General features: G+C 33.6%; 1 long non-coding RNA gene across 1 annotated transcript in view; it reads left to right on the forward strand.

The window, feature by feature from the left end:
- Positions 1-26,466, forward strand: part of LOC141555718 (uncharacterized) — a 193,720-nt gene that overhangs the window by 136,579 nt on the left and 30,675 nt on the right. Inside the window, exon 2 of the long non-coding RNA XR_012486312.1 lies at positions 9,561-9,683. This is a non-coding gene — a long non-coding RNA (uncharacterized LOC141555718). The remainder of the gene's footprint in view (positions 1-9,560; positions 9,684-26,466) is intronic.

Genomic DNA, 26,466 nt, shown 5'->3' on the forward strand with positions numbered 1-26,466 from the left:
CAAATGGAAATAATTCTGTTTCCTGGCATATTGCTGGTATATTCACAAGGTTTCACAGGCATACAACCATTGAATCAGCACAATGGTTCTGTAGATCTTCAGTTTGGTATGTAGCTTAATATTTCTCTTCCATACTTTTTTTGAGAGCCTCCCAAGTGCAGAGCTAGTTCTGGCAATGCATATGTCAATCTCATACTATATCTGAATATTTCTGGAAAATATACTGCTAAGGTATATGAAGTTATACATTTTATTTAAAATTTCTTTATTTACTGTAACCAATGATACACATATATGTGGTGCAATGCTGACTGGTAAATAGCCTTTATATATTTAGTGTTGATTTCAGGGCAAAATTATCACAAGGAGTAGACAACTGTTCCATAATCTGCTGCATCTCAATTTCAGAGCCTTCACTGAGTATATAATTATCTGCAAACAAAAAAAAGTCATATACCAACTGTCTCTCCAATCAGTCTTGGCTTTTAGACTTTTCTGGTTAAAGAGTTTACAATCAATTTGGCAGGTGATCTTGATACATTTTCTTCTTGTTCTTGTTCTTCTTTTTTTTTTTTTTTTTTTTTTTTTTTTCCTGAGGCATTTGAGGCTAAGTGACTTGCCCAGGGTCACACAGCTAGGACATGTTAAGTGTCTCAGGTCAGATTTGAACTCAGGTCCTCCTGACTTCAGGGCTGGTACTCTATACACTACCTAGCTGTGCTACCTAGCTGCCCCTCATTTTCATCATTCTTGAAGGCATCTTACAAAATCATTCTGCTAGCATAGGAACAAGAATACAACTCTTCCTTCCATTGGTGACTAGGAAATAGTGAGAGTATTTTCTATTATCTATGATTCGTGCAAGCATGCCATCATGAACATGGCATACAATAATGAGAACTTTTCTGGGAAACCACATTTTACCATGATCTTCCCATAGGGCCTCCCAAATAAAAGTATCAAAGGCCTTGGTCTGATCAATGAATATTCTGTAAGACTTCTGTTTTGCTCTAAGCATTTTTCTTAGAGTTGTAGTATAGGAAACAATTCTTGGCCCTTTTTCAAGTCACACTGGCTCTTTGGTAGGTGATGATCTTTCAGGTGAGAGCTCAACCTAGGCTTTGACAAGGGCTTTGACAAGAATCTTGCCATCAATGATGAAAGAGAGACCCTTCCTTTTGATTGTCATGGGATAAACTGTTTCTTTTTCCTTTACAAAAATGAACAGTGGAGGCTTCCTTGAACAGATATAATCTTGGAGATTTAAGTCAGCTTCTGTATGAACCTCTGCCTTGTAGATTTCTGCTGGGATGAAATCAGAAAGAAATGTTTTTTCTTTTAAAAAGTTGCTCAGACATCTAGGGGGACTGCTGAATCCCACTACTGCTTCAGTCCAGTGAGAAGATGACCCTGTGCTCTGGATCAGCTATGTGTAGGATTGTTACTAAAGTTCCCAGTGCATCTACTCTTACTGCTCTACTACAAATTGAACACAAGTAGTCCAGTTGATTTATTGAGATGGAAATATTCCTGGATTGCACAACTCTTATTTTCTTTGTGCTACTGTGATCCTACTTTACTCATGGATTTCAGCATCTTCTTTCATGTGGTCACACCAAACTGGATGGTCTTGTGCTAGTGTCTTTCATGTCTTAGAATTTATACTGAAGTTCTTTGGAGAGATGTTGAGAGTGTCCTCCTTATATTGCTTTTTCTGACCATTAAAATAGCAGGGATAAAACAATATGTATGTGGCTCTTTAAGAATTACTAAGGCTTATGTCTACTTTTCTTACTATATGATCATAGTATTATATATTCAGAATTGAAAGAGCCATAAAAGGCTATCACATCCAACTCATTTATTTTATGGATGAGGAAAATGAAGCACACAAGGTTACAGAACCAGCCAAGGTCATACAGCCTACAAATTTCTCAGCTAAGATTTGAACACACAGGTAAGATCCAGTATGTCCTACTACTTCTGCCTTGTAAGCTCCACAACAACCATTTTGTATATGTACTACATAATTACTATTATTTTCATTTAGAGATGAGGGTACAGAGACAGAAATTAAATGAATTATTCAAAGTTACAGAAATAGACTTCCGGCCAAGATGGCGGCATGGAGGCAGACAGCTGCTTGAGCTACTCCCTTTCTCTCAAGACTTACTTTATGACAAGCCTCAGAGTTAATGCTTGACCAGAAAAGAAACCCACAAATAATCACCAAGAGAAGACATCTTTGAAATTCACCAGAGAAGGTCTGTATTTGCTCAGGGGAGGGTTGAACAGACTGGGCGCAGACTGAGGACAGACAGCTCACACAGCTCAGACTGGAGGGGGGAGAGGTACAATCTCTGCCGTTTCTGTGAAAAGGCTTTTACCCCAGTGTGGATGTTCCATCTTGGCAGCAAGCCAGGAGCAGCAGAGAGGGTGTAAACACCGGAGGTGAAGATTAAAACCCTGGAAAGCTAGTGTCTCTCGGAACCAGCTACCCCCAACCCCCACCTGGTCTGACTCAGCTCATTCTCAGAGCCTCAGAGCACAGACGCAGTGCAGCCATCACTTTCCTGTTAGTGGCTCTCTGCTGCCCTACCCACAGTCTGTACAGGAACCCCATTAACACCATCCAGCCCCATCCCCCAAAAAACAGACCAATCGTTTCTCTTGTCAATTTGTTTTCTTCCATTTCCCGCTCTGACAAAATGAACAAAAAATTCAAAAGGGTTCTAACCATTCACGGCTTCTGTATGGAGAGAGAGCAGACTTCAAATACTGTGGATCCTAAAAACAGACTGTCCCCAGAGGAATCCCCTAAGGGGAATATGAACTGTTCCTCAATACAAAAGAATCTCATAGAGGAAATCAAAAAAGCTCTCACAAGAGAGCTAGAAGAGAAATTGGAAAAGGAAAGGGAAGCTTGGAAAGAGAGCCTGGAGAAGTTATCCAGAATGGATAAAGAGATCAAATCATTGAGAAATAAAATTAGTGAATTAGAAAAGGCAAACAACTCCAAGGAAAACAGGATTAGTGAATTGGAAAAGATAAACAACTCCCAGGAAAACAGGATTAGTGATCTGGAAAAAGAAATCAGCTCTCTAAAAAATAAAATGGAAAAAAATTCCATAGAAGAAAAAAACTCACTTAAAAACACAATTGGATAATTACAAAAAGATATAAAAAAAGTGAGTGAAGAAAATACATCTTTGAAAATTAGACTTGAACAAGTAGAAATGAATGACTCAAGGAGAAACCAAGAGGTAGTCAAGCAAAACCAGAGAAAGGAAACAACTGAAAAGAATGTCAAGTACCTTATTAGAAAGACAACAGAGCTGGAAAACAGATCCAGGAGAGACAATTTGAGAATAATCGGACTCCCTGAAAAATGGGAGGAAAAAAAGAGCTTGGACACCATTTTTGAGGAAATTATTAAAGAGAACTGCCCAGATATTCTGGAAACAGAGGGTAAAATAGACATTGAAAAAATTCATCGATCACCTACTGAAAGGGATCCTAAAATCAAAACGCCAAGAAATATAGTGGCCAAGTTCAAGAACCATCAGACAAAGGAAAAGATATTGGAAGCTGCTAGAAAAAAGCAATTCAGATATGGAGGATCCACAATAAGGATAACCCAGGATCTAGCAGCGTCCACATTAAAAGAATGCAGGGCCTGGAACATGATATTCCGAAAGGCTAAGGAACTTGGTATGCAGCCAAGAATAACTTACCCAGCAAGAATGAGCATCGTTTTCCAGGGAAGAAGATGGACATTTAACGAAATAAATGAATTCCATCTATTTTTGATGAAAAAACCAGACCTACATAAAAGGTTTGATCTTCAAATACAGAACTCAAGAGACTTCTAAAAAAGGTAAAAAGAAATCTTGAGAACTATACTTCTGTCAAAAAAATATGTAAAGAACATATGTACAATTTGTCTTAGAAACTAGAGGTGGAAAGGAGATTATATCATAAAAAAGTATAAAGTGGTGGTACTACATCTCATGAAGAGGCAAAGGTAACCTATTATATCTGAGAGAAAGAAAGGAGGGAGATGAACATAGCGTGTATCAATAGACATATTCGATTTATGGTGAAACTTCTTCCACTTCATTGAAAAGTGAAAGGGAAGGAGTAAGCTAAGGGGAAGGCCTTGAATACAGTAATTTCGAGGAAAAGGGATAAAATAAGGGGAGGATCTTTAAGGTGGGGGAGGGATCCTAAAAAGGGAAGGCTGTGAAAAGCAAGTGGTGTTTACCAGTTTAATACTGGATAGGAGGGTAAAAGGGAAGGAAAGGGGAAAAGCATAAGCAGGGGTTAATAGAATGGCAAGCAATATAGAATTAGTCCTTCTAACCATAAATGTGAATGGGGCAAACTGCCTCATAAAGAGGAAGCAGATAGCAGACTGGATTACAAGTCAGAATCCTACTATATGTTGTTTACAGGAAACACACCTGAAACAGGGTGAGACATTCAAACTAAAAGTAAAAGGATGGAACAGAATCTATTATGCTTCAGGCAAAACCAAAAAAGCAGGAGTAGCCATCCTCATCTCAGATCAAGCAAAAACAAAAATTGATCTAATTAAAAGAGATAAGGAAGGGCATTACATCCTGCTAAAGGGCAGCATCAATAATGAAGCAGTATCAATATTAAACATATATGCACCAAGTGGTGCAGCATCTAAATTCTTAAAAGAGAAATTAAGAGAGCTGCAAGAGGAAATAGATAGCAAAACTATAATAGCAGGAGATCTCAACCTTGCACTTTCAGAATTAGATAAATCAAACTACAAAATAAATAAGAAAGAAGTCAAAGAGGTAAATAGAATACTAGAAAAGTTTGATGTGATAGATCTTTGGCGAAAGCTAAATGGAGACAGAAAGGAATATACTTTCTTCTCAGCAGTTCATGGAACCTATACAAAAATTGATCATATAATAGGGCATAAAAACCTCAAAATCAAATACAGTAAGGCAGAAATAGTAAATGCATCCTTTTCAGACCATAATGCAATCAAAATAACATTTAATAAAAAGCCAGGGGAAAATAGACCAAAAAATAATTGGAAACTAAATAATCTTATACTAAAGAATGATTGGGTAAAACAGCAAATCATAGACATAATTAATAACTTCACCCAAGAAAATGACAATAATGAGACATCATACCAAAATGTGTGGGATACAGCCAAAGCAATAATAAGGGGAAGTTTTATATCTCTACAGGCCTACTTGCATAAAATAGAGAAAGAGAGGGCCAACGAATTGGGCTTACAACTAAAATTGCTAGAAAAGGAACAAATTAAAAACCCCCAGACAAACACAAAACTTGAAATTCAAAAAATAAAAGGTGAGATTAATAAAATTGAAAGTAAAAAAACTATTGAATTAATTAATAAAACTAAGAGTTGGTTTTATGAAAAAAACCAACAAAATAGACAAACCCTTAGTAAACCTGATTTTAAAAAGGAAAGAGAAAAAGCAAATTGATAGTTTTGAAAATGAAAAGGGTGAACTCACCACTAATGAAGAGGAAATTAGAACAATAGTTAGGAGCTACTTTGCTCAACTTTATGCCAATAAATTCGATAACTTAAATGCAATGGAAGAATACCTTCAAAAATATAGCTTGCCCAGATTAATAGAGGAAGAAGTAAGTAGTCTAAATAGTCCCATCTCAGAAAAAGAAATAGACCAAGCTATTAACCAACTTCCTAAGAAAAAGTCCCCAGGACCAGATGGATTTACATGTGAATTCTACCAAACATTTAAAGAACAACTAACTCCAATGCTATGTAAACTATTTGAAAAAATAGGGATTGAAGGAGTCCTACAAAATTCCTTCTATGACACAGACATGGTACTGATACCTAAACCAGGTAGATCCAAAACTGAGAAAGAAAACTATAGACCAATTTCCTTAATGAATATTGATGCTAAAATCTTAAATAAGATATTAGCAAATAGACTTCAGAAAATCATCCCCAGGATAATACACTATGACCAAGTGGGATTTATACCAGGAATGCAGGGCTGGTTGAATATTAGGAAAATTATTAGTATAATTGACCATATTAATAATCAAATTAATAAAAAACATATGATCATCTCAATAGATGCAGAAAAAACATTTGATAAAATCCAACATCCATTCCTACTAAAAACGCTTGAGAGTATAGGAATAAATGGACTATTCCTTAAAATAATAAGGAGCATATATTTAAAACCTTCAGTAAACATCATATGTAATGGCGATAAACTAGAAACCTTTCCCTGTAAGATCAGGAGTGAAACAAGGTTGCCCACTATCACCATTACTATTCAATATAGTACTAGAAACTCTAGCCTTGGCAATAAGAGCCGAGAAAGAGATTCAAGGAATTAGAGTAGGAAATGAAGAAATCAAATTGTCACTTTTCGCAGATGACATGATGGTATACTTAGAGAACCCCAAAGACTCTGCTAAAAAAAGCTATTAGAAATAATTCAGAATTTTAGCAAAGTTGCAGGATACAAAATAAATCCACATAAATCCTCAGCATTTTTATACATTACCAACACAATCCAACAGCAAGAGATACAAAGAGAAATTCCATTCAAAATAACAGTCAATAGTATAAAATATTTGGGAATATATCTACCAAAGGAGAGTCAGGAATTATATGAGCAAAATTACAAAACACTTGCCATAAAAATAAAGTCAGATTTAAATAATTGGAAAGACATTCAGTGCTTTTGGATAGGCCAAGCGAATATAATTAAGATGACAATACTCCCTAAACTAATCTATTTATTTAGTGCTATACCAATCAGACTTCCAAGAAACTATTTTAATAACCTAGAAAAAATAACAACAGAATTCATATGGAACAACAAAAGGTCGAGAATTTCAAAGGAAGTTATGAAAAAAAAATTAAGTGAAGGTGGTCTAGCTGTACCTGATCTAGAACTGTATTATAAAGCAACAGTCACCAAAACCATTTTGTATTGGCTTAGAAATAGACTAGTTGATCAGTGGCATAGGTTAGGTTCACAGGGCAAGATAGTGAATAAAAATAGCAATCTAGTGTTTGACAAACCCAAAGATCCCAAATTTTGGGATAAGAATTCATTATTTGACAAAAACTGCTGGGAAAACTGGAAATTAGTATGGCAGAAACTAGGCATGAACCCCACATTTAACACCACATACTAAGATTAGATCAAAATGGGTCCAAGATTTAGGCATAAAGAACGAAATCATAAATAAATTGGAGGAACATGGGATGGTTTACTTCTCAGACTTGTGGAGGAGGAAGGAGTTTGTGTCCAAGGGAGAGCTAGAGACCATTATTGATCACAAAATAGAACATTTTGATTACACCAAATTAAAAAGTTTCTGCACAAATAAAACTAATGCAAACAAGATTAGAAGGGAAGTAACAAATTGGGAAAGAATTTTTACAGTTAAAGGTTCTGGGCCCAATGGCAAGGCCTCATCTCCAAAATATACAGAGAATTGACTTGAATCTATAAGAAATCAAGCCATTCTCCAATTGATAAATAGTCAAAGGATATGAACAGACGATTTTCAGATGATGAAATTAAAACTATTTCCACTCATATGAAAGAGTGTTCCAAATCACTATTGATCAGAGAAATGCAAATTAAGACAACACTTAGGTATCATTACACTCCTGTCAGATTGGCTAAGATGACAGGAACAAATAACGATGAATGTTGGAGGGGCTGTGGGAAAACTGGGACACTAATACATTGTTGGTGGAGTTGTGAAAGAATCCAACCATTCTGGAGAGCAATCTGGAATTTTGCCCCAAAAGTTATTAAAATGTGCATACCCTTTGACCCAGCCATACTACTACTGGGCTTATATTCCAAGGAAATACTAAAGGGAAAGGGACCTGTATGTGCCAAAATGTTTGTGGCAGCCCTTTTCATAGTGGCTAGAAGCTGGAAGATGAATGGATGTCCATCAATTGGAGAATGATTGGGTAAATTATGGTATATGAATGTTATGGAATATTATTGTTCTGTAAGAAATGACCAACAGGAGGAATACAGAGAGGTTTGGAGAGACTTACATCAACTGATGCTAAGTGAAACGAGCAGAACCAGAAGATCATTATACACTTCAACAATGATACTGTATGAGGATGTGTTCTGATGGAAGTAGACATCTTCAACATAGAGAAGAGCTAATCCAATTCCAATTGATCAATGATGGACAGAATCAGCTACATCCAGAAAAGGAACACTGGGAAATGAGTGTAAACTGTTATTTTTACCTTCTGAATCCAATTCTTCCTGTTGCAACAAGAAATTCGGTTCTACATACATATATTATATCTAGAATATATTATAATATATTAAAAAAAAAGTTACAGAAATAATTTCAGAGGAAAGACAGACCCAGGATTCACCTTTTCTCACTTCAGATCCTACATTGTTTGTACTTATATATTGCCCCCCCCACATATAAATTTGAACATTTTCAGATATATGCATGTATGTAATTATATACACATATATATGCATATACATGTATGTATATATTATCTACTCATATGTATGTGTATGTGTATGTATCTACTCAAGTGCATTTATATAGTATATATATGTATATATATATATGTGTGTGTGTGTGTGTGTGTGTGTGTGTGTATCTATAACATATCTGGCTTCGATAAATTTGGAGAAGTTATTCATGAGGCAAGTAAAATTACAGAGTCATAATCACACTAGACCAATCACATCCTTTGTAACTTCAAATAACCTCCACCCCCAAATATATTTTCCAACAAAATTCCATCTGAAAAGATTTATTTAAAGATATGCAGTAGTAATCCCAATAAAATCTTTATTATAACTTGGTGAAGTTAAGAACTATGAGAGCTGTGTATTTCAAATGCAAAAACTTCAATTTAACAACAACTCAATCATCTGCTTACAAGACATAGGATAGTTAAGGACAGAATGTTTAAAAATAGCATGGCTGTGTTAAGGTATGTACCCTCCTGCCAAGACAGTTGTAACCTATAATCTTGTTTAAATGTCAAGTAATTGACCTATTTTTAGGTAATCATCTGATAAAAATGCATCTTAAAATAGACAATTTTGCAATTCCTAAAAACAATTGTCAAATGATGTGTACTTTTTCGAGAAAATAACCCTCTAATGTTTTAGGAATGTGTGCTCCCTAGTGCTTATATTTTTAAAACTTTCTTTTTCTAGCCCCAGTTAATTTTAGGTGGGCTTTTGTTTGTTGGTTTATTTTAATTGGCAAGTAAATAGAGGAGGATTACAAAACTAGATAATATAACTCTGGGGTCCCCATTGAACCCCTATCCAGACTCTTTTTTCCTTCATCTGCAAATCCTCAGGATTTCACATACTGGATTCCCCTTCTGGTATCTCACTCCATCATCTTTTCTACAAATCTGGATGCCTGATAACTTGCTTAACCAATGGGTAACATAAAATCTTCCTCTGATTTCATGGTATCTTGTCCCCTATTCTGGTCCTAAAATTCACATACAATTTTTTTTTCAGTATTTATGCAGAGTTATATTTATCAGACCAGCCTTGCCATCCTACTTGAGGGTTCATGGGCCAATGGCAAACCACCAATCACAACTGACTTCAGGGAATCACCAGCCTCAGATTCATAGAAAAGTAAGTACTTTTAGAACAATAAGTAATTATACTTGTAAGGGCATAGGATTTGGAGCTTATTGAAAAATATTAGAATTCATTTAATGCCTTCATTTTAATGATAAGGACACTGAGACCTAGGAAAGTGTAAGTGACTTTCACACAATAAGAGCTGATCAGAATTCTAATAGAACTTCTGACACCTGAAATCAATGCTCTTGCCACTACCCTCATAAATCATGAATAGACCCATATAATAGAAATTTCTGATCATAAAAGCAACCATTAGGGGGAAATTTGCCATTGAATGACAAAGAATAACATATATCATTTAAAAGTAAAGAGGAAAATTTTATTTTGCAGAGATCTTATTATCCTGACCCTATTTACAAACATCAATGAACCAGGTTTTACTTTTTTTAATCCCTTCTTCTTTTCTTAGTTTTCATCCCTTTATAATGTGTCTTATTATCCATGTCAGACTGACTTTGCCTTGGTAAGATAGAGATAAGTCAATTCTGAATTCCTATCTATCAGTCCCCATTTTTAAATACTTCATGGAATGCTGTTATTCTTAGAATTTACTTCCTTAAATCTTAGTTCCATATTCAGGATCCAAGTTCCTGCAGCAGTTAGTGCCTTCTCACTACCTTTCCTCAAAAATCCTTCTCTTGGCCTGAGGAGGATATTACAGTGGCCTAGCCAAGAAATGTGATATAACAGAAAGAGTTTAAGACTCATCAGTCATCTTGCTTTATCTTTCTCCTCAACTCATCTTCATCCCTTCCTGTTCTCTAACCAGACATAACTATTCTTCAATATTTTCAAAATCTTCAGGGAGATGGTATCTAGGGTCATAAGACCTGACTTCAAATCTAGATCTAAAATTTTAAGAGCTCCAAAGATCTGTACAAGTTATTTGACTTACCCATTTTGCAGCCTCAGTTTCCTCATCTAAAAAGTATATACCAGATTAGTTCTAATAGTACTTTGTAGTTTAAAATCTATATTCTTTGCTTATAAAATATTATTAATTTGTTTCAGTTTCTATTAATTCTACATTCCTCTGAATTTATAGCATTCCATATTTATGTTATTTTGTTTGACAGTTAACCAAGTACTATATTGTAGCATTTTTTGAGAAACTATTTGGTATAACGTGGATAGATTACTGGATTTGAAATTGGACAGATGTGAATTTTATTTGTACCTTAGACATGAAATAGTTGTGTGAATTGGGTAAGTCATTTGGCCTTTTTCAGCCTTAGTTTTCTATTTACAAAATGGGGATATTAATAGTACTTCCCTAATAAAGTTATTGGGAGGATCAAAGGAGATAACAATATAGGTAAAATACTTTTTAATTAAAGTGCCACATACATATTAAATATAATTATTGTCTCTCTGAAATCTATTTCAATTTCCTTAACTATAAAATGAGAATACTAATAAACTACTTCCCAGAGCTATTGTGAACATAAATAAAACTGTTTACAAATTTATAATATATTTATATATTATGTGATATAAAATATATTTACATAAATATGAACTATAAAATATATTATATGTTTATAAAAATAAATACATTCATAAATATATTTATAAAGCACTTAGGACCATGTCTAGCACAAAATAGGCACTTAAAAGGGCTTATTATCTTAACCTAGCCCTTCCCTAAAATATTTAATTATTATTTAAATGTTGTATATTTAGTTGAGATAGCAACAGAAGTATTAATCTCATCAGGATAAGATTGTGCCTTGTATTTTCCTTTACAAAAGTTAATATAGTGCTTATTAACTGTGGTTAATTCTGCATTATTTCTTTAACTGGATTTAAGTTCTTCCTGTTTTTATTTAGAATATTATAATAGAAACTATCTTCTTATCAGACAGCTACTTAAATTAATTCAGGAACAATGAATAAGCAGAATCCAGTGGAATTTCTCTGTTTTTTTTTTTTTATTAGATTTAAAAGATATGGGCCAAATCAAGAAAAGCAGCCCTTTATTTCATTTTTTAACATTTCTATATCTTTTTTTTATTTTCAAAATACATACAAAAATAATTTTTCAACATTCATCTTTGCAAAATCTTATGTCCAAATTTTTTCTCTCTCCCTTCCCCCACCTTCTCTCCTTAACAGCAAATAATCCAATTTATGTTAAATGTGCAATTCTTCAACACATATTTTCACATTACTTCAGATTAAAAAGGGGAAAAATGAGTAAGAAAAGAAAGTATCCAAACAACAACAAAAAGGTGAAAATATTATTTTGTGATCCACATTTAATCCTCACAGTCTTCCCTCTGAATGCAAATGCTTCTCTTTATCACAAGACCGTTGGAACTGGACTGAATCACCTTACTCATGAAAAGAGCCACATACATCAGAATTATCATATTATCTTATTGTTTCCCTTTAGGATGATCTCCTGATTCTGCTCACTTCACTTAGCATCACTTCATGTAAGTCTCTCCAGGTCTTTCTGAAATCATCCTTCTGATTGTTTCTTGTAGAACAATAATATTCCTTAACATTCATGTACTTTAACTTATTCAGCCATTCTCCAACTGTTGGGCATCCACTCAGTTTCCAGTTCTTTGAACTACAAAAAATAGCCCCTATATAGAGGCTTCTATTTGAAACTGAAATGCATATGAAAAATGTAAAAAGGACCTTTGATTGCAAAATTTCTGTAATTCAAATTATTATTCTGGCATTTGGGATTTGATGACCATATTAAAATTTGCATATGTCTTAATAAACTTAAATTAGGAAAATAAAACTATTTTAGTTTTCAGTTCATTCAATGATTTCTTTGGGTTCCTATAAATATTTTCAAGAATTTTAAACTTGTGTTGGTTTTTGATTCAGAAAAACTGAATTATTTTTTAATGCAATGCATTTATTCCCTTGAAAGGAAACCTCTCCATTAATCTACATATTAATACAAAATGTCTAATGATCAATATTTTTCTTAACCATATCAATGCATCAGCATAAAGCAAAAGAATAATGTACTATGAATTTAACTTTAAGATTCCAGCCTGGAGAGAGATTAAACATTCCCAAGATCATAGAATAGAGGCAAACCATAGGGAAGAAGAATCTATGGACAGTTTTTTTCGTGGTAACTTACTTCTCAGTTGAAAGCAAGTTTTGATCTCTTTATTTATGTTCTTCTCTATTTATTCCATCTTCATAGAAATGATCCATTATTATGAATCTCTTTCTTCACCAAAGTTTCATTTGTATCATAGCACAAAACTAACCCTAGTCTCTCAGAGGATAAGCTGGCAAAAATAAAATATGTAAGCTTTTATTAAGCTAGAAGGTTTCAAGTATAAGTCAGTAGATTCATATGTCTGTTAATAAGTATATAAGATGTTATCAAGTCTAGCAGATGAGGAAATGAGGCTCAGAAAGATTAAATAACTTTCCCAGTACCAAATGGCTGGTAACGTAGGCTTCTAATCTATGACTTCTCAATTTCAAGTGTAGTTCTCTATCCACTATGTCATACTGCCTAGGTTATCACCAGCTTATCTTCAGAGGTAAAATAAATATTTCTGGTCTCAGAGGTTCTTGAAGTGCTCCTTCTACAGAAGAGAGGGGCTGTGATCTGTATCACAAAAGGGAAATACACATTAGGTTAAAATGACAAATCCCTGATGATGGATTTATTTCCTATTTACAGTGGAATTAAGGTTAAAATAGAACACTTGGTTTACTTATATATAACATTATACAGATTACATTTTCCCACACAGAATGTTTAGTATTTCTCCCTCTTCCCCCTAGTCTCAGGCAGTGGTCTACAAAGGACATTTTATCATCATGCTTTTTATATGGCATATAAAATTCTTTGCTCCCAGAAGAACTTTTCAGGGAAAAGTTCATAAAAGTTGAAAACAATCAATATTAATAGTCTTGTTAGATCTGTATCTACATCAGGCACAAACATTTCAAAATAAAAATATAATTGTTCCTATAAAATTAGTTAGAAGATTTTTTAAGGTATGGTTTGCATTTGGAGAATCAGATAACCTGTTCTTAAAGCCATATACAGTGATTACATCAAAGTTCTTAGGCAAGGCAAGCCTGGGTTGGGTCATTAGGAAAGAACAATTTGTTAAATGTTTTAAATGCCAAAGAACATATGTAGTCATTTGACTATTCCAGCCATTGCTACTTCCTCCAGCTTCATACATCCATCATGCTCCCATAGTGAATTTAGATGCAGGATGTACCCTAATCAAGAAGAGGGTACTACTTATTTCTTCCCAGCCAATATTACCTTAAAACAACCAAAACAGCAACACCACCAATTCTATATTCATACCCATGAAAAACAGAAAGAAAAAAAAACAGATGAATTTTTAGTGAGGATCTGGATTAAATCTTCAATTTAGATCATGCCCTCCTACATATCTTTTTTTGTTTTAGTAAAGTTGAAATCATCAAGAGGAGGGTGAGAGCTAATAATAATACTAATAGAGCTTTCAAGTATGATTGAATGATTAAGAGAAGTGGAGATGATTAGCCTAAGGAAGTGTATACATCCATGGAGGATTGGACATAAGGATAATATTTGCCATGAAACATTTGAAGGATATCCATTCTTATTTTCCTTCAAGATTTTGCTCGTATGCTACCTCCTATGGGAATCAATTTCATAATAAAATTTCAATCAATTTCATAATAAAATAATAAAAAATTCATAATAAAATAATAAATTTTTTTAAAATTTTAGACACTATTAAAAATTATTAAGCATGCACCCATAATCTTTGTACATTTACCTGTGTATAAATAATGTAATGCATGTAATACAATACTGAACTAATGGTTATGCACATCAGAGGCACATACATTGTAATATATACACACATATGTGTATATTTATGTGATATTGTATACAGTGACTAGGATCAGAGTACATGTGTATATATAAATACAGATATTTATATGTGTGTTTATGTGTGTATATATTTTCATTCAAAGAACATACACACACACATACACACACACACACAGACACACACACACACACACACACATGAAAATCTTAGCTAAGGAGAGAAAGAAAAATCCCAGTGGGCTGGTCCTTAGGTGATAGATGAAAAGAAGGAAGGAAAAAAAAAAGGAAGGGAGTAGGTGAAGGAATTAGGAAGGGAAGAAGGGTCAAGCACTAAGTGTTTTATAAATATTATTTTGATATGATGAATTCTTTAACAATGACAGCTCATTACACCCTATTGCCTTAGTATTTTGACTTCATCACTATCAGTACTCTCACCAGAAATGCAAATCTCATCTAATCTAGGCTTTCTATTTCTGTGTATGGCAAATAGATTGTCATGAATAAAGTTGTTCCCTCTATAAAGCTTAGGGGAATGCTTTATTTCCCCCCTACATGTTTAAAATTCATCTGACAACACCCACCATTTCCCCACTCTCCCATTCTGGAAGAAATCAGACAAGCTGGACCTGGAGAAAAGACTCAGACACAGTTAAGTCAGGGAATTAGTGAAAGTCTCATGTTACAAAATAGGTTAGTTTAGAAATCATGTCCTTAAAATCTCAGACTATTAGATTCCCCATTCTCTGGCATTTACTGTTCTTTATCTAGTTCTTGCAGGATGAGTACTTGACTTAGAAGAGCTAGGAGGGATTTGTTAAGCTCTAAGCACACAAACCTTGTCAGGTGCCAGATATGTTTGCCTTAAGACATGTCTGGGGAGAAAAGTTTTAATCTTTGGAATTAAAATTCTCAAGTAAGGAATCAGTGATCCACCCACTATATTTATATTTGAAATATGTGTATAGATGCATAGGTGAACATTTTTGAAGCTTAGAGAATCATTTCTATGTGCTTAAAGAGAACTATGGCAGATGAAAATGAAAAAAAAAAAAAAAAAAGGATGGTGGGTATCATTGTTGAGCTTAACATGTTATATTAATGAGAATAGTGGACTTGGAATATGGAAGCCTGAGTTTGAATCTCAGATTCCCACCTACACAGTCTTTTCTCCATTGGAAAGATCATGTAACCTCTCTAAACTTCTGTTTTGTTATTCATAAAAAGGGGAAGAGATGGATAGACTAGTTTTCTCAGAACTCTAAATAAGTTATTAAATCAGGTTCCATGAATTTATTCTATCTATATAATTTTTCTCTGAATATGTATGTGTATCCATATATATAAATATATTTAGTTGTATATTGATAGATCTATATATATATATATACATATATATATACACACACATATAAGTATATATTGTGTATATTGACATACAAATATAAAACAGACTGATAACTGCATTTCTATATAATTGACTTTCTTTGTAATCTTACATGTTTCATATTATGTTTTAAATAAAATTTGAGGAGACCATGAACTTCACATAGCCAGAGGAGTCCATGACATAAAGAAGGTTAAGAATCTCATCCCTGGATTCCATCATTGAAGCCCCTATTTTTTTTTTTTTTTCATTTTATGAGTAGTATGAAGTGAAAATCCAAAATAACTTCCATAAAAGACATCAGGTTCCAACTGAACTCAACTTTTTATAGCATCCCATTCTCTCTATCTGTGTCTCTCTCACACGTACACACACACACACACACACACACACACACACAAATTCAGCCATTTCCTCCTCTCCTCCTCTCAGTTACTCACCTGGCACTGTCTGTCCCTGAGAGTGGACTTTCCCACCCTTTCCCTTAGGCCACATAGATCCCCAGCTTACCGTGGATGCAGCTGCTTCATGCCCATTAAGATTCTATATTTAGATCTACAGTAACATTTTTCTAGGATTGGGAGGATACTTTTAGACTTCCTGTCAATGTCATGCATACATTCAGAGTTGACCACAATAGACTAAGAGAAAAAAGTCATTCAACCTAAAGTGCTTGGTGGATTTAATAATTGTGGGTGGGTGGGACAACAATCTAGATTGGAGGTTGGGAATAATTCACTCAGAGGGAAATCTGCCCCTCAAACATGAAGTACAGTACAAAAAGGAATCTGTCTACATTTGTTTTAGTATTTTGTTAGGGCATGGCACTGGGAAAGTTTCAATCTATCATTCACTTCTCAATGGGTTTTCTTTGTCACTTTTCTCCCCCTGACTAACAACACCTGCAGGTTGTTGAGAAAGATCCCCCCATCCACAGAGGAAGGCAATTCCAGTGTCCTGAAGGGGGCCAATGTTTGTCCTTTGTAAATGGCCAGCCTAATTGTGCCTGACCACACACAGCGAACAAAGCACAAGTGTGTTCTGGGTGGATGAGCAAACATTGTGATTTTTAATTGCACTTAGATTGCCAATTTATTTTTAATTAACAGAAGGGCAAATACATTGAAACCTATCATTGAAGGCACAAAGGAAATCTATGCATGGCTGCTAATGATCTCAACTTATTGATCTTTAATACCTAAAAAACAGTGAATTAAATTACATTTTCATTATCATTTTCTGGGAGAGAGGTAATTGGCCCTATAAATGATTGGTTATAGTTTTAAGAAGAGAAGGTGATATTGGTTTTAGGGTTTATGATTACATGATTAAGTTCATAGGATCATGAAATCTAGAATTGGAAGAAACTTCAAAAGCTACCTAATTTAAATCCCTGATTTTACAGATAAGGAAACTGAGGCTCAAGGAAACTAAATATTTTTGACCAAGGTAGAGAATACATTTATCTTTGTTAACTCTGTGAGAAATCTAATCAGGTGTGTGTGTGTGTGTGTGTGTGTGTGTGTGTGTGTGTGTGTGTGTGTGTGACCGAGAGAGAGATGGGGAGTGGAGGGGAGAAACAGGGGAAGAGAGGAGAGTGAGGGGGAGAGAGAAAGGAAGAGAGGGAGGGAGGGGAATAGTGAGAGAGCAGGGGGGAGAGGTGGAGTGAGAGGAAGTTTCTGGGAAGAAGAATTTCTTAATACTATTTATTTTCCATAAGTAAACATGCAACAAGGTATTGGCAGTTTCTGACTCATCATAAATACTTTTTTTTTTTCTTACTAAAAGACAATCAATTTATTTCAGTTATTGGAAGGGTGTCAGGGATACTTCACTACACACAAGGACCCTTGAGGCTACCAACAAGGGGTCATCCAGCCTTGCTTGACTTCAAGGGGGAAACCACATCAGGTTTTCTATTCCCCTTTTAGTCAACTCATTATTAGGAAATCTTTCCTTATCTCAAACCTAAATTTTCTTTTTTAAATCTCCCTCCACTTACTCAAAGATCTTCCTACTGAATAAGTGGAAAAGGGCAAATAATTCTTGTTTTTAAAAGCCCTTGAGAGCTATGAAATCCACATTGATTTCTACTTAACCCTTCTTGCCAAGTATTGTCTTTTCTAGCCCAAATCATCCCCAATTCTTTCAAGCTATCTTTTATGACATATTCTTGAGGTCCATCTGCATGCTGACCACTCTCCTCTGGCTATTTTCCCCCTAATAAAAATCCTTCTAAAAATTTGGCATCCAGAACTGAATCCAATATTAAACATGTGGTATGACAAGGCAGAATACAATGACTCCATTACTTCCCTAATCCAGAAAACGTTTTTGTTCATAATGCCTACTGACCTGCAATTTTACAGTCAGATGTCCATTTTTAATGACAAAGATGCATGAAAAAAATTAAGATTTTCAAGGACATATTTTGCCACTTGCACAATAATTACTGATCAATTTTGGTCATTTTTTTTTTTTCCCTCCTTGAAAACATAGGTTAGAACAAAAGAAAAGAATAATCCTAATTAAAAGGATTAAAAGGATAACTGGGAGACAGTAACAATCACAGCTACTTAGGGATGCACAGCTGTTGCTGATGACCCATGGGCCCAAATAGTCCTTGGGAAACACCAGCTGTAGCTATTTAGGACAAGCAGTCAGGACAAGAGATAACTAGTTCCGTTTAACTCTTCTAGCAGCAACAAGAAGACATTGTATAGATTCAGGATAGGTCACCACTGGACCAATGAATAGATAACCTTGGAGAATTAGACTAGTTTCCTTATGGTAAAATGTAGTGGCAGTCACATTCAGAATAAATCCCCCCAAAAGTAATTAGAGAGTTACAATCAATGTTTTCATCCTCTTCTACCCCCCACCCACAAAAGAAGCCTGCTATATTGCCTGAATAAATTTTGGTTATACTTATCAAAATTTAAAAAGTGAATGGAAGAATATCAGAGGAAATAATGAAAAGTCTCATCTTCATTTTGCTATTTTGCTATATTGTCTGTGTGACCTCAGGTAACTTTCTTTTTCTTTTTCTTTTCTTTTCTTTTTATTTTTTTCAGTGTCTTTTTCTTTATTAATTGTTACAAAAAAGTTTGCATTGCTCACCAATTTTCCGGTAATGGTAAAGCACTGCAGATGGTCCTAAAATTGGTTATTTTTTTTGTTTGTTTATTAGAGCTTTTTATTTACATGTTATATGCATGGGTAATTTTACAGCATTGACAATTGACAAACCTTTTGTTCCAATTTTTCCTCCCCCAGATGGCAGGTTGGCCAATAAATATTAAATATGTTAAAGTATAAATTAAATACAATATTAGTATACATATCCAAACAGTTACTTTGCTATTCAAAAAGAATCAGATTTTGAAATAATATACCATTAGCCTGTGAAGGAAATAAAAAATGCAGGCAGACAAAGGTAGAGGGATTAAGAATTCTATGTAGTGGTTCATAGTCATCTCCCAGAGTTTTTTTGCTGGGTGTAGCTGGTTCAATTCATTACTGCTCTATTGGAGTTGATTTGTTTCATCTCATTGTTGAAGAGGGCCAGGTTCATCAGAATTGATCATCATATAGTACTGTTGTTGAAGTGTATAATGATCTCCTGGTCCTGATCATTTCAATTAGCATCAGTTCATGTAAGTCTCTCTAGGCCTTTCTGAAATCATCCTGCTGGTCATTTCTTACAGAACAATAATATTCCATATTATTCATATACCACAATTTATTCAGCCATTCTCCAATTGAGGGGCATCCACTCAGTGTCCAGTTTCTGGCCACTACAAAGAAGGCTGCCACATTCTTGTACATATTTGTACTTTCCCTTCTTTAAAATCTCTTTGGGATAAAAGCACAGTAGTAGCACTGCTGGATCAAAGGGTATGCACAGTTTGATAAATATTTGAGCATAGTTTCAAATTGCTCTCAAGAATGGCTGGATGTATTCACAATTCCACCAACAATGTATCAGTGTCCCTGTTTTCCCATGTCCCCTCCAACACTGCACCTTATTTTTCCCTGTCATTCTAGCCAATCTGACAGGCATAGAGTGGTATCTCAAAGTTGTCTTAATTTGCATTTCTCTTATTAATAATGACTTGGTGCATCTTTTCATATGGCTAGAAATAGTTTCAATTTCTTTGAGAATTCATATTCTTTGACCATTTATCAATTGGAGAATGGCTTGATTTCTTATGAATTAGAGTCAATTCTCTATGTATTTTGGAAATTAGGCCTTTATCAGAAACTTTTATTGTAAAAATGTTTTCCCAGTTTATTGCTTCCCTTCTAATCCTGTCTGCATTAGTTTGAAAAAAAACTTTTCAATTTGATATCATCAAATTTTTCTATTTTGTGATCAATAATGATCTCTAGTTCTTCTTTGGGCATAAATTCCTTCCTATTCCACAGGTCTGAGAGGTAAACTATCCTATGTTCCTCTAATTTGTTTATAATCTCATTCTTTATGTCAAGGTCATGAACCCATTTTGACCTTATCTTGGTGTACTATGTTAAATGTGGATTAATGCCTAGTTTCTGCCTTATTAATTTCCAATTTTCCCAGAATTTTTTGTCAAACAGTGAGTCCTTATCCCAAAAGCTGGGATCTTTGGGTTTATCAAACACTAGATTATTAAGGTTATTGACTATTTTGTCCTTTGAACCTAACCTATTCCACTGATCAATTATTCTATTTCTTAGCCAATACCAAATGGTTTTGGTAACCGCTGCTTTATAATATAATTTTAGATCTGGTACAGCTAGGCCACCTTCATTTTATTTTTTATTTTTTTCATTAATTCCCTTGAAATTCTTGACCTTTTGTTTTTCCATATGAACTTTGTTGTTATTTTTTCTAGGTCATTAAAATAGTTTTTTGGGAGTTTGGTTGATATAGTGCTAACTAAATAGATTAATTTAGGTAATATAGTCATCTTTATTTTATTTGCTCCCCCTATCTAAGAGCATTTAATATTTTTCCAATTGGTTAGATCTGACTTAATTTGTGTGGAAAGTGTTTTGTAGTTTTACTAGATGCATCAATCAGTCAATCAACAAACAACAAACAAATTAAGAAGTTATATTTTGTCAGGCACTATGCTGGATGTTGGACATTAAAATAAAAAGGAAAAAACTGCCCCTACCCTCAAGGACGTTACATGGTAATAGAGGAAACAACATGAGCATTTATAGATAACAAAGAAGAGAAAGATAGAACAGAGGCAAGGTAACTTTGGGATGTGGTTGAGAAGGCTGAAACACTAAGAAAGCTTCATTCAAAAGTTGAGTCATGACAGAATTCCCATAATCCAAGAGGTGAGGAGAGGAACTAATTTATTCCAGGCCTAGGAGATGGTCTTCCAATGGAAATGGTAAATGGAATGTCTTGTGTGAGAAATATCTGGAAGACCAATTTGGCTGAAATATATTGTTTATTAGGGAGGCAGGTGGGGAAGAATATATAACAAGGCTAGAAAGATAGGAAAAGGCCAGGTTGTGGAAAGATTTAAAGGCCAAAAAAAAAAAAAAAGAGTTTATATTTGACCCTAGAAGTAATACAGAGCCTTTGAAGCCCCTCCAGTAAGAGAATGGAAGGATGATATCTGGACATCAGGAAATTTACTAGGATAACTACATGGGGAATGGGTTAAAGTGGGGAGATAATTAAGTCAATCTAGACTCAACAGAAGGAACATAATAACTGTAATTAGATATCAGAAATGCTTAGAAAATTTGAATAAATTCTTCATTCACCCCTCAGAGAACCATCTGATTCCTTAACTTCCCACTAAAAATGCTCTATAATCTATAGCAAATTTACTTTTGTAGCCTTATCCCTTCTTTATTTATATATTTATTCCATTCATGTTCTCTAATTAGATCATTCATCATTCCCTGAACATATACAGGTATTATGGAAGTTTGGCCTAAAATAGAATGGCCTGCAATCCAATCACTCTGATTTGGGTCATAAGAAAAAAAAAAAAAAAAAAAAAAAAAAAAAAAAAAACAACACTGGAACTTCAAATGGTTCTATTATGTCTTTCCTGGCTGCCCCAGTTAGAAGCGCTCTTTCTCCTTCCTCTCTAATCATTTAATCTTTCATTTGTTCAATATTCATGGAACTCTTCTTGCCTTAAGTATCTCCCCATTCCAATTCATTTTTCATTCAACTGTCAAATTAATCTTCCTAAAACACAGATCTAATCATATCAGCCTTCCTCCCACCCATCTTTTTCAATAAATTTCAGTGATTCACTATCATCTGTGGTATTAAAAACCATAGAAACTATTCTATTTAGTATTCAAAGCCCTTCTCAACTTGTCCCCCTACTGCCTTTCCAATTCTTACACTTAATCTATCCATCCTCATCACATATTCTGATATTTAGTGGCACTAGTATTTTTGCCATTCCTTAAACACAACATTCTTCTATCTCCACAATCCATACATTTTCACTGGCTCTTCACTATGCAAGGACAACTTCCTTTTCCTCCTCTTTTCTGCTTCCTGATTTCTTAGGCTTTCTTTAAATCTCAAGTAAATTCTTATTTTTAATAAAGAATTATTCTTGATTCCCTTTAATACTAGTGCCTGCTGTTTTTTTATTATCTCCAATTTATGTTTGCATATGGTTCTTCATTTTGATTATTTTTGGATTCTGATGGAATCTAGATTTCCTGGCTTTTAGGATATACTGAAAATATCTGATGAGAAGACTTGCCAAATATAAGCCGAGGAGAGAGAACATTTCCATCGTGTATTTTTTCTTAACTCTCACCGGAGATGATTGATAATAGAGAAGCTAGGTCTTCACATTAGATCTGTTGAATATTGATGGAATTGGAGATTTGATTCTAATTTTTAAAATGCATTACTCTCTTTAAATGTTTATATTTCTGTTTTTTGATTTTAATACTTGGAAGGAAAATGCAATAGCTTTTTCCCCATTCTATTCATATGAAAACGTCCAGATTATAATGGCAAATAATACAGACCATTCTAGACAAGCTGTAATTTTGCATCATCAAAAATTAATAATTTTTTTTATTAAATTTTATTCTAATTGTAATTAATTGCAATTGTTTTTAAAAATTAACAAACAAATTGGGGTGATAGTATGATCAGATGAATAAAAACTCTGGGTCTAACACACAATTATGATACTAAATATATTTTTTTTTAACCTTTTACCCTTCAGTTTTATCATGTGTAATATGAGCATCATTACTTATATTTTTAATATTACAAAATGTGCTGCTTTAAATATCATTATACACACATATGAGTCCCCTTATTCTTGTAGTATTCAAAAATATGGTTTCAAATGAGGGAATGAAGTAAAGATAGGTTAGTCAGTAACAAAAGATAAACAAACAAATGAAAAAGAGCATCAGCTAATTTATTAACATCTACCATCTACCATGTGCTGGGGATTGTGCTAGATGCAAGGATCAAATGTAAAGAACAACACAATCTTTATCTGTAAGGAGTAAAGGAATGCACTCATCAATAAGAAATTCTTTTCAGTAGACAGCTTTCTTTGTGCATGGCAAAGGACTAGAAATTGCAGAGATGCCCATCAATGGGGAATGTCTGAACAACTTGTGGTATATGATTGTAATGGAATACTATTGTGCTGTAAGAAATGAAGAGCTCAATGATATTAGAAAAACACGGGAAGACTTGCACAAAAGAATGAAGAGTTAAAAGTACATAACTAAGAGAACATTTGTCAAAGTAACAGCAATGTTGTTTTGAGAATGTCTTTGAGCAGATAAGTTATTGTACCTATTATAAATACCCAAATTAATTATAAAAGACATATGAAGAAAGATGCTGTGTGCATCCAGAGAAAGACCCAATAAATGGAAGTATGTAAAGAACAATTTTACACACACACATATAGTATATGTGTATGTGTGTACATTATATATGTATGCATATATATACACACACATATCTATTATAAATGTATATGCCTATTTGTGTCTAATAGTAGCCATCTCAAGGAGGAGAGCAAAGGAAAAAAAATAAATTTACATCATAATTTTGCTTTGTATTTGAAAGGAATAGCAAGTCACTCATAGCAGATTTGTAGTTTTATATGTAATCATTTTAGTTGTACTATGTTATGAAAATGCCTGTTTTATCCCATAAATTAAAAATAAATAATATAAAAAAACAACAAAATAAGTAGGCAGAAATAAGAATATTTCAGAAATCATTTATATATGATTGGTTTCCTTTATGTAATATATTTATAAAAATATAATTTATGTTCTAATATATTATTATTTAAATGATGTTACATATTTGAAAAAAATATATGTATCCACATGTATGTACAGTTACATGTTGCATATATCATGTTTCCATGCATTATTTATGTAATAATATATATTATTTATGTATAAAGAAAATAAATTTTATATATGAATGTATATATATATATATAATTTTATACTTTCTTATAAAAGCCTTTTGCATGTTTTTGCTCTGTATATTGAAATATTTGAGGTTATTGATAGTTGAGATAATTTAATTAATATTGCAATGAATAAAATGAAAGAATTGACAAATATAGTTTTTGAGGTTTGTTCCATTTCTTGATCTTTGATGTTAATAAAATTAGTATAGATAATATTATAATAACTGAGTGCTTCTCTGCAAATGGTAAAGCTCTTCAGTTTCCCTGTTTGCAAATGATAATATGCTATTTAGCTTCAGTCTTATAATATTACTGGGACCCTTTGCCTTTGTCAAGCAGCACTGATTCATTACCAAATATGAGTGTGGCACTCGGGTGCTTAAATATTTAGTAAATGCTTAATGAATTGAATTGAATTCAGAAATTTCTGCAATTTTTCATTACTATACAAAAGAATTCAGGCTCACTATATAGAAAAAGTAAAGAATGGCTATGCAATTAAGTATGAAATGAAAATGACAGCACATAAAACTTGCTTGCCAGTAAATAGAACTTGAGCAGATATTAATGATGTAGAATAAAATGAACTCAAAATTATAAAGGAAATTTAAAATTAAAATTAAATTTGGGAAATTACACAGTGCTTAGTTATACCAATTCTAGTAGAGGGAGTGGGGGAAACCCTTTTAATATAAATGTTCTTCCTGTTATATAATATGACTAAGAATTGTATTGCACTGTATTGTACTGTATTATATTATATTGTATAGAGTATAATATATTACAGTACAGTACAGTACAATACAATCTCCAAAGAGAATTAGAGTACAATACAATCTCCAAAGAGAGATAAAAAGAATTAAAATTATCTAAAGGCATTTGGAGCAATGAAAGGTCTAGATAAATCAAATGCTGAGTATGATTAAAAGGAAATGTGAGCAAGGATAATATAAAGATTATCAACCAAAATAAGGAAGACTGTGAAGGGAGGTGGGCTGGTCATGAGCTAATATTAAGACATAATACATTGCTCACTTGCTGCATTACCTAGTTTATATTAACATATTTAGTGCAAGTCCCCCAGCAGATTGGGTAAATTACCCATGGATATTTGATATAAGGACAAGAACAAGATTTTTGTGCAGGATAGATTATGATCTATACCACTGGAACGTTTACTACACCCAAGATCGCAGATTTATTAAAAAATTAAATATCTTTGATTGGAATTTTATTAAATTTATATTAAGGTCTTTCTGATTGCAGGTCCAGCACTGAATCTGGCACTGAATTTAAAATGATGATGTATCAATCCTATAAAGTTATGTAACAGGGCAAATATTATTGCAGTTCTTCAAGGATCTTTAATTTCAGTAGATTCAGTACTTTTTGACCAAAAGTAAACTACAACCTACCACTCTGATTTTCAGGAGTAGCTATCAGGAAAGTAGTACACAACGGATAAAACATTAGATCTGAAGTCAGGAAGACCTACATTCACATGCATCATCTGACTCTATGTGCAGCTCTATACAAATCACTTAACTTCAGTTTGTCTCAGATTCCTATCTGTAAAATAGGGATAATAATGGTATCTTCTTACCAGAGTTGTGGTGAGAATCAAATTAATCACCCAGAATATTGCTTGACATGCATATAAATATAAAAATGTTAACCATTATTTTTATCCTGAGATATGAAAGGGACCCATTGACTCACAGTTCTGAAAACTGCCTCTGGAAAATAAAAGAATTAACAAATGTAGTCTCTCAGATTCATTCCACCTCTTGATCTATAATGCTAATAAAGATGGAAAGATGAACAATATCAAATGAAATTAAAAATAAAAAGATTTAACAAATTTAAAGGAACACAACAGTGGGTTCTTCAGATACAAGAGAATACCAGATGATAGTCAGAAGTCTAAATGTATTTTAAAGTTGCAGCAGGGAATGAGTACTAAAGGTAGCTCCATAACTGAAAACACTCTCTCCTATAATGATAGTGCCAGGAGAGAGACAATGAATAAAAAGAATGATCCCTGCTCTGGGTTAATCAAAGGAACCTGGCAATGTGATCCTAAACCACAGATTCCTTCTT

This window comes from Sminthopsis crassicaudata, chromosome 1, assembly GCF_048593235.1.
Source record: "Sminthopsis crassicaudata isolate SCR6 chromosome 1, ASM4859323v1, whole genome shotgun sequence".
Lineage (NCBI taxonomy): Eukaryota > Metazoa > Chordata > Mammalia > Dasyuromorphia > Dasyuridae > Sminthopsis > Sminthopsis crassicaudata.